This window comes from Rousettus aegyptiacus, unplaced genomic scaffold (assembly GCF_014176215.1).
Source record: "Rousettus aegyptiacus isolate mRouAeg1 unplaced genomic scaffold, mRouAeg1.p scaffold_m13_p_4, whole genome shotgun sequence".
Lineage (NCBI taxonomy): Eukaryota > Metazoa > Chordata > Mammalia > Chiroptera > Pteropodidae > Rousettus > Rousettus aegyptiacus.
This window is the reverse complement of record NW_023416307.1, coordinates 106,138,594-106,150,695: the sequence shown is the minus strand read 5'-3', so window position 1 is coordinate 106,150,695 and position 12,102 is coordinate 106,138,594. Positions and strand designations below refer to the sequence as shown.

At 43.6% G+C, this 12,102-nt stretch overlaps 1 long non-coding RNA gene across 1 annotated transcript; it reads left to right on the top strand.

Annotated features, from left to right (window-relative positions):
- Positions 1 to 4,467: 4,467 nt before the first annotated feature.
- LOC118601574 lies at positions 4,468 to 7,900 on the top strand. The gene is made up of 3 exons (XR_004950318.1): positions 4,468 to 4,574; positions 6,825 to 7,042; positions 7,776 to 7,900. It is a non-coding gene; the product is annotated as an uncharacterized LOC118601574 (long non-coding RNA).
- Positions 7,901 to 12,102: the final 4,202 nt, after the last annotated feature.

Here is a 12,102-nt window from a genome sequence, read left to right as displayed (position 1 = left end):
ATGATTATTATTTCCAGCGTGATTCCCTTTCTGCTAGCCTTACTGCTAATTGCGTTGGAGAAAGCAAGATTTGCTTCTCTACCAACGCACATTTCCGAGTCTGGCGCGTCCCCTGCTGGTCGATCCTGGATACATCACCGGGCCAGTTCTCTGAAGGGGGCCGGCCCTTCGTGAGCGTTCTGGGGCAACTTGGCTGTAAAACACGAACGGTCCCACCAGAGTATTCAAGTGCGATGAGGATCTTTCACGCTGCAGCTTCTCTTAGCACTCAGGTGAAACTCGGAGCTTACTAACTTTGCTTAGCTTTTCTTCACTGCTGCAAGGCAGATAGAGAAGATGTACCTCTTCAGGTTCCCATTCTTAATGCCCAGCCCATGTACCCAGGGTCCTCTAGTTGCAGTCCACCTACAAGCACAGGATATTAACTTCCATGATGGTGTTACTTTCAAGCTGATGCTGAACGTAAGTCCTTTCCCTTGGCCCCATCTTCTATCCATCTAAAAGTCCTGTTGACTTTTTTTCCTCCCAAATATATTTAAAAGCTATTCATTCCTCTGCCTTCTCTGTTATCACCCCAGTGTAGGCCACTACCATCGCTCACCTTGACCACTGCATCAGCCTCCTAATTGATCATCTTGCTTCTTCTCCCTCCAGTAGAGTCCCCACACAGAAGCCAGAGCTGTGAATTCAGCTGCTCAGGCCACCGGAAAGCCATAGAGGGCTTTAACGAACTACCAATGCCCAGGTACCAACCCCAAACTAATAAGCTCAGAGCTGGCAGGTAGCAGGGTAGGGGCATCTCTTACCACTCACAATTCATTAAAGCTCCTGGATGATTCTTTTATGCATCCAGGATTGAGAACCTCTGGATTTACAGTCCAGATCAGCAGCGTCGACATTACCAGGATAAGCTTGTTAGCACAGAGTGCTGGGCCCCATCCCAGAAAGTCTGATTCAGGTCCAAGGTGGATCTGAGACTCTCCATTTCTTACAAGTTTTCAGGTGATGCTGATGCTGCTGGTCTGGAGACCATGCTGGGATAACCACTGTAGTAAAAATATAATGTGGACCACAAAACTTTCTATTTAAATGGCTTCTCATTATACTTAAAGATATTTTTAAAAATTCACCTCCTGTACCATGGCCTGTCAGGCAGAATGTGGCCCCTCCTATCTCGTGGTCCCTCACTCCCTCTGCTCCAGCCACACCACCTCCTATCTGCCTCTTAGCTGCTGAAAGACCATTAAACCAGCTGTTCCCTCTGCCCAGATGGCTCCCCCTTTAGCACATCTCTTATCTGGTTCCCTTTAGTCTTCAGGTTCATAGGAATGTCACTTTCTCCAAGAGGCCTTACCCAATGGCCTTATTCAACATGTGTCTCACCTTTCTTTTGCCCCTTACTCTCTATCTCAACAAACTATTTCTTTCTTTTATAACACTCACTATAATTTGCAATTATTTTACATGTGTGCTCACTTATATTACATCCGCTCTGTCAGAATGCAAGTTGTATGAGGGCAGAGACTTGGTTTTGTTCACTGCCCAGCACATTGTATGTGCTCAGAAAATAGTTTCTGGGTGAAGAATTGAATAGAAACACAAAATAAAAGAAAGTAAATTTTAGAAGAAATAGTAAAAATAAAAGCAGGAGCCATTCTTCCTTCTGAGGGGTTATAATGAGCTGTTTAAAAAAAAAAAAAAAAAAAAAACAAACCATTACATCTGTAATCCACACGATGACCTGGAAAGGCAAGTAGCATTATCTTCAATTTACCAGTGTAGGTATGAAGACCCAGAGAGGTAGAGAGACTTAGTTCAAGTCATACAGCTAAAAGTGGCAGAGCCATCAGGGAACCCAGGCTGCCAAGGAAGGAAAGAAGGGAGGGAGGGGCAGCAAGGGCAGAGCTTGAAGAGCTCTTCTCTCAGACAATTTTTAACTCGAAACTCTTAGCCAAGGCAAAAATAAAAAACTGAGCTGCAATCAAAGAACCTTTGCCCTACTTTCCAGCTCTCTGATTCTCCCAGAACCTCTTCAGAGGAGAACGATCAAGCTATGATGGGTGTTTCAACTTTTGAGATTTTTTTAGTAGCTTGCCCAGAGCATTTGGAAGGAAAGCCCAGGTAGGAAATGAAAAAGGCAGGACCTGAACCTGACAGTGCTTTTACGTGCACAGTACTAGGGAGCAGCTCACTCAATTGCCTTCTGTGGCCACTGCCTCATATTAAGGGAATACTAGATGCTATAACAGATAACCCCCTTCCTCCCTGAACTCACTGTCTGAAACTAATAAAAGTTTATCTCTTCAGTAAAGTTCAGAATTACTGCTTCTGATAGCGGGAATGGGGTCCTGCCATCTGGTCTGGGGAAGCGAAAAGAGTGTGGAAAGTTAAAGGGGCCCAGGCCTGGGAGTGGTGCATATCATTTGCTCTCACATGCTGTGGCCACAACTCAGTCACATGGCCGTACCTAGCTGCAAGGGAAGCTTGCAAATAGAGCCTAGTTGTCAAGGGTAGAGAAATAACCTGTCTCTGTTTCATCCCCTGAGCTCTGTGAGGAGCCCTTCACTATTGCAGAGAAGACTATAATTACATCACAGTCTTAAATTACGTCACAGAGGAAATGGCAGGTCTCCAGTGTTCCTTTGAGAGGAGGTTGGAGGTATGGAGAAGGACAAGAGAAGGAAGAGAGGCCAGATGCACAAATTTGCTCAAGTCTGGTCTCAGCTGAAAGAGGAAGGCAGCTTTCCACCATTTTGGTGTGGTTTACAAAGTCTACCTTGACATCAAGTCTAGATTTTTTTAAAAATCACTAAATAAACATTTATTGAGCACCTACAATTTTGCAGATATAGTCCCAAGGCCTTTGGGATACCAGTAGAGAAATAAAGACTATGATATAAGCCCTATTCTCTATCTGGTTGAGATTTTGAAAACATCTGTGAATAAAAGTTTGAAACAATTAAATAATATTCAAGATTATATTTAACACATGACATAAGTGATCTCATTTAATCTTCACAATAATCCTCTGAGGTAAATGCTATTACTATCCCTACTTTACAGAGATTAAATAATTTCCCCAAATCCTGCCACTCTTAACAGCAGGAATGAGTAGTAACTACACGATGCTGTCCCTGTTGTTAAATCACAGCGCAGTATACACGTGGACATAATTCCAGGCATAATACAATTGGCTTCAGAATGCAGAAAGAGGTTGGGAGTTCTGAACAGTCACTGAATCTAAGAACAGTTTGAAACAGATCTCAAATAATTCCAAGATGACTTTGGAGCCATGCAAGCTGTGTGATCCTGAAAGACAATCTCTCTCTCAGTTTCTTAGTTTCCCCTTCTGTAAAATGAGGGAGCTGGCCTAGATGACTCCTAAATTTCTTTGCTCTTGTAAAAGCAACAGTGCTAGTAGGAAGGGCAGAAGTTGCCATCAGCTAAATTCACATTCTTTTAGCCTGTGTGAGCCTTTGTTTTCCCATCTGTGAAATTGGAAGTAGGTCCGATTTGCTAATTTTTCTTTCCTTTCTGTCTGACACAGGGAATATAAATGGATCTCAATAAATCCTGCTCGCCCCTTTCATCTCACACCTGATTGCAGTTGGCAGGAACTGTGTGAGCAGAAAGCAAATCTCTAAGCTTCAAGCTGCTTCCGCAAGTGGAGAGTATCTAAACCTCCATCCTGGGGATCCAGAGGCGTCTGGGGAGCAGCTGAGATTGGAGTGTAACATTACACAAAGCCTGCCCTGCCCTGCCTTCCCCATACCTCACGCCCTATTCATTAAGCTGCAGCCCCAGTGAATCTGGACTCCCACCATTCTCTCAGAATCCCCAACGGCCAAGTTCAGGACTTGGGGCACAGAGTTCAGAGAGATGAATATTAGATGTCCCCACAGCCTTCTCCAGACAGCCTTGTTTCAAACATGAGTTTCAGGATGCTCCCAGGAGCCATGTCTGCCTGGCAGATATTGAATAAGGCAGAAGGAATGCAAAAGAGAAGCAGCGTCTTGGAACGGTTGCCAGGTTACAAGGTGGTCTGGGCCACGTGGTCTCCTCCCCTGGAGGCTCTGGGGGTGAGCAGGCTGAGGAGGGGAGAGAAGGGGAGGGGTAGAGGACCCTTCTGGGGAGGAGAGGCAGCTAGAGCCAGCTTCCAGACACTGTGCCTTCCTTACCCCACCCCCAGCAGCCCACAGGCCAGGCCGGGACCAGTGGACAGCTGCCTGGGTGGGCAGCTTGGCTCACCAGCTGACCAGCTGTAGGATTTGGGCAAGTACATAGCTTATGGAGTGCCTCCCCTTCCTCCCCTTCAAAATGAGTCTAATAATAGTACATACCTAGGAGCGTTCTTGCAAAGCTCCAAAACAGATCAGATAAGAAAAGGGCTGAGCGTGGGGCCTGGAACACAGTTGGCTGAACATAAAAAGCTCCTGCTGCCCAGCCAGAGTCAGAGGCTGACGGACGGAACAATCAGGAATCTGAGTCAGGAGCAGCTACCTAATTTGAAGTCCCAGCACACAACGACATGCAAGGTCCCTAGTTCAAAAAGCAGAAAAGAGACACTCTTAAAGGTAGTTAAACAACTTTTTTTTCCTTTTGCAGTCTCTTTCAACAATGTGCCACTGTGCTTTTTGTTTGCCGTAGTCCCTCGGGCACCGGGAAAGTGCAGGCCAGGATCCTGCCCCCATGTGGCATGTGCATGCCTGGCCCATTAGCTGCCAGGGAGCTGGGAAGCGGAGCCGGCCATCCTGTTTTCCTACAGGCCCTTAGCCCCAACCCACGGTGGACGGCAACCACAAATAGTGCAACCTCCACACCATGAGGCACGAGGTACCCAAATCTGGATGGGGGCGAAGCTTGCTCTTGCTCAGTTGCCAACTAAATGCACGAGGCGCTGCCAGCCCAGGGCAGGGGTGGCTGCGGTGATGCCCTAGCCCGAGATGCTGTGGGCTGTATGCCAACGCTCCCTGTGCCCAGGCTCTTGTCACGGTGGTGTGTGGATGGGGCCGAGAAAGCAGAGAGGGGCAGATTGGGCCAGGCCTGCAGCACCAGGGGGTTGGGAAGCTGGAAGCTGAGAACCCACCCGGGGAAGAGGTGGGAGGCAGGACTTCATCTGAACATGAGAGCATGCTCTGTTGTCTCACCAGACTTTACTTACGAAACACAAATTTAAAGAAAAAATTATTCAGAATTTCAAGACACGGTGGCAGAACATTAAATTCCAAGTTCAGGTCCTGTGTGACTGCGCTGTTTGCACACCTCGATGGTAACCTTGCCCTGAGCTCTTGTCCAAGCTGCGTCTTGGTTCTCACTTCTCTAAATGAGTGAACAGGGCTACCTGGTTTTTCCACCCTCTATAGCTTCTGTGTTTTATGACTTCTGTCCCAATCACACGCTGTGTGGCCATGGACAGGTCCTTTCCCCTTTCTGGTCATCAGTTTCCCCATCTGTAAAGTCAAAGCTCCATGATCCTGAGGGTCCTTTCCAGAGCTAATGCTTAAAGAGGTGCCTCTTCCTTGCCTTTCTCTTGTTTGAGCGGCTTTTTCCTTCTGTGGAAGGGGAAGCAAATTCATCCAGCAGGTGGCGGGCATGGGGTTGGCTGGGACATTTCTGGTCTCTTCCTTCTGCCTACATTGGTGAACTTGGGGACCATGAAGATCGAAAGGAGGGGAGTGCAATCAGCCTGTGTTATGAACTGAATGTTTGCATACTCCTGTGAGATAACAGAACACATATTTTGGTCTCTATCCCCAGCCCCTGGCACAGAGCTCTTGACCCCCTTGTAATTTCCTAAGTGAGAGGACACCGGGAACATCTTTTATTCTAATATCGGTCTTTGAACCTGGTTCCTGACACAGGTTCTGGAAACCTTTGTAATTTCCTGGATGAAAGGAGTATCTTTTATTCTAATGAATGACTCTGTGCGGGTTGGGTTCCTGGACGGCCCTGGCTGAAGGCTGATCACCAGAAGGAACAAGCCATGATTAGAAGCTTAGAATTTTCAGTCCACTCCCCATTCTCCTGAGAAGGAAGAAGAGCTGAATATGGAATTAATGATCTATCATGCCTACATGATGAAGCCTCCGTACAAATCCCGAAAGTGTAGGGTTCGGAGAGCTTCTGAGTTGCTGAGCACATCTATGTACTGAGAGAGCGATACACCCCACCCAGTTCCATGGGGACAGAAGCTCCTGCTCTGGGGACCCTCTCAGACCTCACACTATGTAGTACCTCACCCGGCTGTTCATCTATATCCTTTATAATATCCTTTAATAAACTTGAGGTTTGTGAGCTGTTCTAGCTAGCTGTTCTACGGAATTAATTGAACCTGAGGAGGGGATCATGGGAACTTCTAATTTGCTGCCAAGTCGAACAAAAGTGGTGGGTAAACTGAGGACCCAACTACTTGTTATTGGCATCTGAAGTGGGGTGGAAGCAATCTTTTGGGGCCGAGCCCTTACCGTATGGGGTCTGATGCTACTTCCAAGCAGATAGTCAGAATGGAGGTAAAATATAGGACACGCAAGTGGTGTCACGAAGACTTGCTTGGTGGAGAAAACCCCCACACATTCGATAACCGGAAGTGTCAGAGGTGAAGTGAAAGGAGAAAAACACAGAGGGAGAGTTATAGGTTTTTCTTCCGGTTCATCCCCCTCCACTATTCATATGTTGAAGCCCGAACCCCTACAACGTGAGGGCCTTGGAGGTGGGGCTTTGAGAGGTAATTAGGGTTAGATGAGGTCATGAGGGTGGAACCCTGATGATGGGATTGGTGCCCCTTAAAGAAGAAGAGACACCAGAGCTTCCTCTTTCTGCCACAGGGAGACACTATTTGAAGATTGTCACTTCACCAAGAACTGAAGCTGCTGGTACCTTGATCTTGAACTCACCAGCCTCCAGGACTGTGAGAAATAAATGTTTATAAGCCACCCAAGTCCATGGTATTCTGATGGAAGCCAAGGTGGACTGACGCAGCTTGTAAGGAGGGCTCACTGACTAATGGGACAGAAAGGCAAAGAAGAGAAGATCATCAGAGAAGGTGAGAAAGCAACCAGTAGAGGGCAATTTATTAATTAATTCAATTTTAAATTCATTCATTCATTCATTCATTCATTTACTGAGCAGTTGCAGTGGCCTCGACCCCATTTCCCTCCTTCCGGCCTGCTCTTCTGAATGGCAGAGCCCAGCAAGCATCTAGCCATCTGCTTGGGTATCTTAAAGAATGTCAGCTGGATGTGCCCAGAAAGCAGCTCACAGTCTCCCTCAAATTAGCATTTCCCTAGTCTTGGTGAGTCAGTTGTCTAAGACAGAAACCTAGAACTAGAAAGCACCTCAAATTGTGCCTGGCGCATAGAAATGTAATGTCAGCCATTAGTCTTACTTTTGAAATTACTCCTCATGGCTCAATCCAATCTGTCACCATTTCTGGATAATTTTACTTTATAAATATCTCTAACATCCATTCATCTTTCTCCAAGACTACCCCTGCCCAGGCCCCATCTCTTGCTTCTGATGAGCAACACTTCCCACAATTCGCTTTCTGCAGAGAAACAGTTTGAACTATCTAAATCTTTCAATAATTAAAACTAGTCACAGAGTCTCATTGTTTTAGGAGAAGTCCTTCACCAAGGCATGGCGATTATAGAATGACTCCTGCTCATCTCTAGAGCCTTGTGTCTTAACTTCATCTCCCTTTTTTGCTAATTTCAGCCACACTGGTTTTCTTTCTATTCTTCAAATACACATTCACTCTCCTACCTCAAATGTTCCAGATTCTCTGCCTGTGCCCTCGAATGAAGTTATCGTCAAAGCAGTGATCATTGGCATTTTCAAGATAAAGACAGGACACTTCCTGAGAGGAATAGAAGAGTTTGAGTGAATGACCCAGGAAGGGCTGCCTTCAGTGGGGCAGTGTGTACACTGCACACTCAGGTAAGTATATTGCAATCCGTCCTAAGCTCCACTTGCCAAACCATTTCTTAGTGCAAAGGGTAAGCCATTTGCTTACCAAACTATTTGTTTGTGAAGCTCTGTTCTCTGAAAGGGGGTGTCTTTTGCTAATTTGCAATGAAGAGGCCATACAGGCTAAGTGGCAACCCTATAATCAGAACACACATAGGTGGACAATGTACTTTTCTTGTTCGTTGTAGAGACATTAAGTTGCCAACGACCAGGGAAGAAACTGATTATGCCAGCTGCCTGACTCTCCTGCATTCTTTCTTTCCATAGCAAGAAAGTGAGCCATTCTACATCTCTGGTACTAGTCCAGAGCTGAGGCTAACCTGAGAAATACTGTGCCTTACTTTGTGCATGTAGCAGTTGGACAACTTTCAAGTCTTGGAGTGATGTAATTAGCACTTTCCACAATTAAATTTGTAGTAAAATCCCTTCTTGGAAGTTAATATTTTAATTAATTATTCTTATTAGCCTCTTCATCTCTCATAAAAAATGTAGACTCATACTAGCCGTACAGAACACACATCCTAGGAAGTATAATTAGCACTAAATATATAGCCTCACAGTTAAAGAGCATTGTAGAGCTAGAGGGGACCTCAAAGATCACTTGGTGCAAACAATCACCTAAGTGACGAGGAACCTGGGGCTCAGAGATCGGAAGCAATGTCTTCTGGATCGCTTAGTCCATTCAAGCTGCTATAACAAAAACAACTATTTGGTGGCTTATACACAACAAACATTTATTTCTCACAATTCTGGAAGTTGGGAAGTCTAAGATTAAGGCAACAGCAGATTTGGTATCTGGCGAAGGTCCACTTCCTGGTTCATAGATGGCTGTCTTTTTGTGATCACACATTGCAGAAGGGGCAAGAGAACTCTCTGAGGTCTATTTTATAAGGACACTAATCCCATTCATGAGGGCTCCACTCTCATGACCTAATCACTTCCCAAATACCTCATTTCCTAATGCTGTCACACTGGGAATTAGGTTTCAACATATGAATTTGGGATGGAGGGGCACTAACAGTCAATCCATAGGAGACCTAAATCCAGTAACAATTGTCCTTATGAGAGACATAAGAGAGGACATAGAAACAGAGGAGTTCATATGAAGACAGAGGCACAGAGTGGAGTGATGTGGCCACAAGGAATGCCAACAGCCACCAGAAGCTAGAAGGAGGGATTCTTCCCTAGAACCTCTAGAAAGAGTGTAGCCCTGCTGACACCTTGATTTCTGACTTTTGGCTTTCAGAAATGTGACGTTATAGTAATCTATTATAGCAGTTCTAAGAAACTAATACTCCAGTATGTGGGAGATACTCAGTAAACACCAGAAGAAGAAAATAGAAGGAATTCCGAATTACATTTTGATATCAAATATTTGGACTCTAGCCACTTTATTCACTACCCTGTTCTCCTCAATTCCCCTCTCGGCTCACATCTCACATCCACTCATGCTGGCGCTAGAAAATCTGCCCTTTGCACAATTTCCATTCGTACCATAGACCACCATGCTTTCTAAACTGGACTATTTTAAGAGCTTCTCCCTAACTGATTTTTCTCCTTTTACCCTAGTTCTACTACATTCTATTCTCCAACTAGCAGCCAGAGAAAGATTTTTAAAACCTAAATTAGGTCAAATGCCTTCCTAGCTCATTCAGAATGGAGTTCACAATCCTTATGCTGATCCATAAAGTAAAGCACGGGCTGTCTCCATCTCCCCATTGTGCACCTGCCCCTTTAGATTTCATCTCTTCCCATTCTCCCTCACTCATGCAGCTCGAGCCTCTGGCCTCCTTGTTATTGTCTTTCAAAATGTCAAACACACTCCTACCTGGGGGCCTTTGCAACTACATTGTCTCTACTTGTGACATATCTGCATGGCCTTGTCCCTTCCATCATTCTCTCTTTGATCTTGCCTCGCCTCCTCAGAGAGGCCATCTCTGAGCACTCTATAGAACACTTTCCCCCTCAATACTTTCTAACCCCTCTATTCTGCTTTATTTATTTATTTTTTCCATATCACATTTTGTCAATAGAATGACCTTGGACATTGTGCTTAAAAATTCCATACCCCACTGAGAATAGCCACAATTTAATTAAAAATCGATAAGAGTCGTGTGGCCCTGAGATTATGAGTAACAACAACAACAAAAAGCCAGATTCTGGGCAAACTCATGTGTCTTTTAGACCTGTGTATAGATGAACTTATTTATAAAGTGAAGGAAATGCAAAAACCAACAGTCGTGGTCATCTGGGTGAAGAGTCATGAGTTACTTATGAATCAAAGGGACATGGGTAAAGCTACCACCTTCTCTTTTAGGCAGCTCTGAAAGAGGGGTTCAGAGATAGTTGATGCCTCAAAGATCTACCTGTATCTGGTAATTAAATTTAGTGAACTTTAAAGGCAACCCCCTAAAACCTGAAGAGGTTGATATCATTATTTCCTTAAAAGTTAAGCATATTTCTACCCTTAGGAAATTTACAGTTAATTATAAAAATGTCTAGGGTAATAAAATTCATCATATTCACATTTACATATTAAATATTTTAATATTAAATTGCTTATTTTGTTTATAAGACTTTTGTCTTTTAAAATGAGCATATCAGCCTACTAACATTCATTTAAAATATATAATTGAGTAATAACTGATCTTGACTTAGGACTTTAATTTAAAGTCTTATAAGTATATGTATAGTTTTAGGACATTTAAGACACTTTAAGGATCACCATATTTATTAGCTTAATTTAATAGCTTTATAAAAATTATTTAAGCACTTAGGGAGATTTGTCAAATGAGCTAGTAAAAAGCAAATGAGCTAGTAAAAAGCAAAACTGAATACAAAAAATTTATAAATGTAGCTTAATTAAGTTTGAAAATGCAATCAAATATTTTTCAAATTGTCCTTAAGTACATGTATAGGCTGAGCTTAAACCTTGTTTTTTTAAATACATGACTTAAATAAATTAGTCATTGATTTCTAAAACCAAGATACATTTTGGAAGTCTTTTCTGTACCCCTAAACTATCAAGGACTTCAAATATTATTTATCTCATTCACTCTCGTTAGAATATAAGCCTTATAAGAAAAATATTTTGCATGTTAATTTACGATGCATTCTCAGTTCTCAGGACTGTTTCTAGCACATAGTAATTGCTCAGGAAAATGTTGAGTGAGTGGAGATGAATACTCTCTGCCCCTAGATCCTAAGTGATTTCTAGGCTCTTAGTACATCCTACAGAGACTAGTGACAGTGACAGTTTGGAAGTTGGCGAAGGTCCTGAAAAAAGTCAGATGAGACAGTCAGTTCAGGGACAGTCCTAGGACCTTGACTTTCTGCCTCCTCCATGAAGTCCCCCACTGTACTCAAAGAATATGTCACACAATTTATATGACTCAACCTTATGAGGTTACTTTTGTTCTTATTTCATCTCTTCTAATGTTCTGCATTTCTATACCATGCCAACATCCTCACATACTTTACAATGAATAGGTGAGTGGATAGACGAATGAAATAGCACACAAATGATATTTTTGTAAAGCACACTTTCATGCCTATGCTGCTGCAGAGGTTAACTGCCCAGGCTTTGCAGTCAGGTTGCATGAGATGGAATCCCCCTAACTTTATCGTATGTTTAAGAAATATTGTGAATTGTTCAGGCTTTAAAAATCAACGTGAGCCTCAATCTGTTTACCAGGAAAGATGAAAGGAAAAGCTAGACTTAGGATACCAGTGGAAACATCTAAAACTGTTTGCTTAAGATATGTCAATAGATATCTGCAGATATAAAGACTTACCAGGACTCACAGGCCTTTGGGGAAAAAGTTTCAACTTGGTTTACATGTCAGCTTTAATATTTATAAACAGAACAAAATTCCAGAGGGAAGAAGCTTTGAGAAGATAAGCCTTTAGGTAAATAGTTTGGGAGGCACCAGAAGCTGCTTCCTGGGATGGGCCATAAATCTGGACAATGGGGGTAGTTTGATCTAGATGAGGAGGAGAAATGGAATAGACCAGGATTTTAGATCAGGGCTTCTCAGATTTTAAAATACATGTGTGTCACCTGGGCATCTTGTCAAGCGGAGCTTCTGATTCAGTGGGCCTGGGCTAAGGGCTAAGATTTTGCAGTTCTAATAAGCT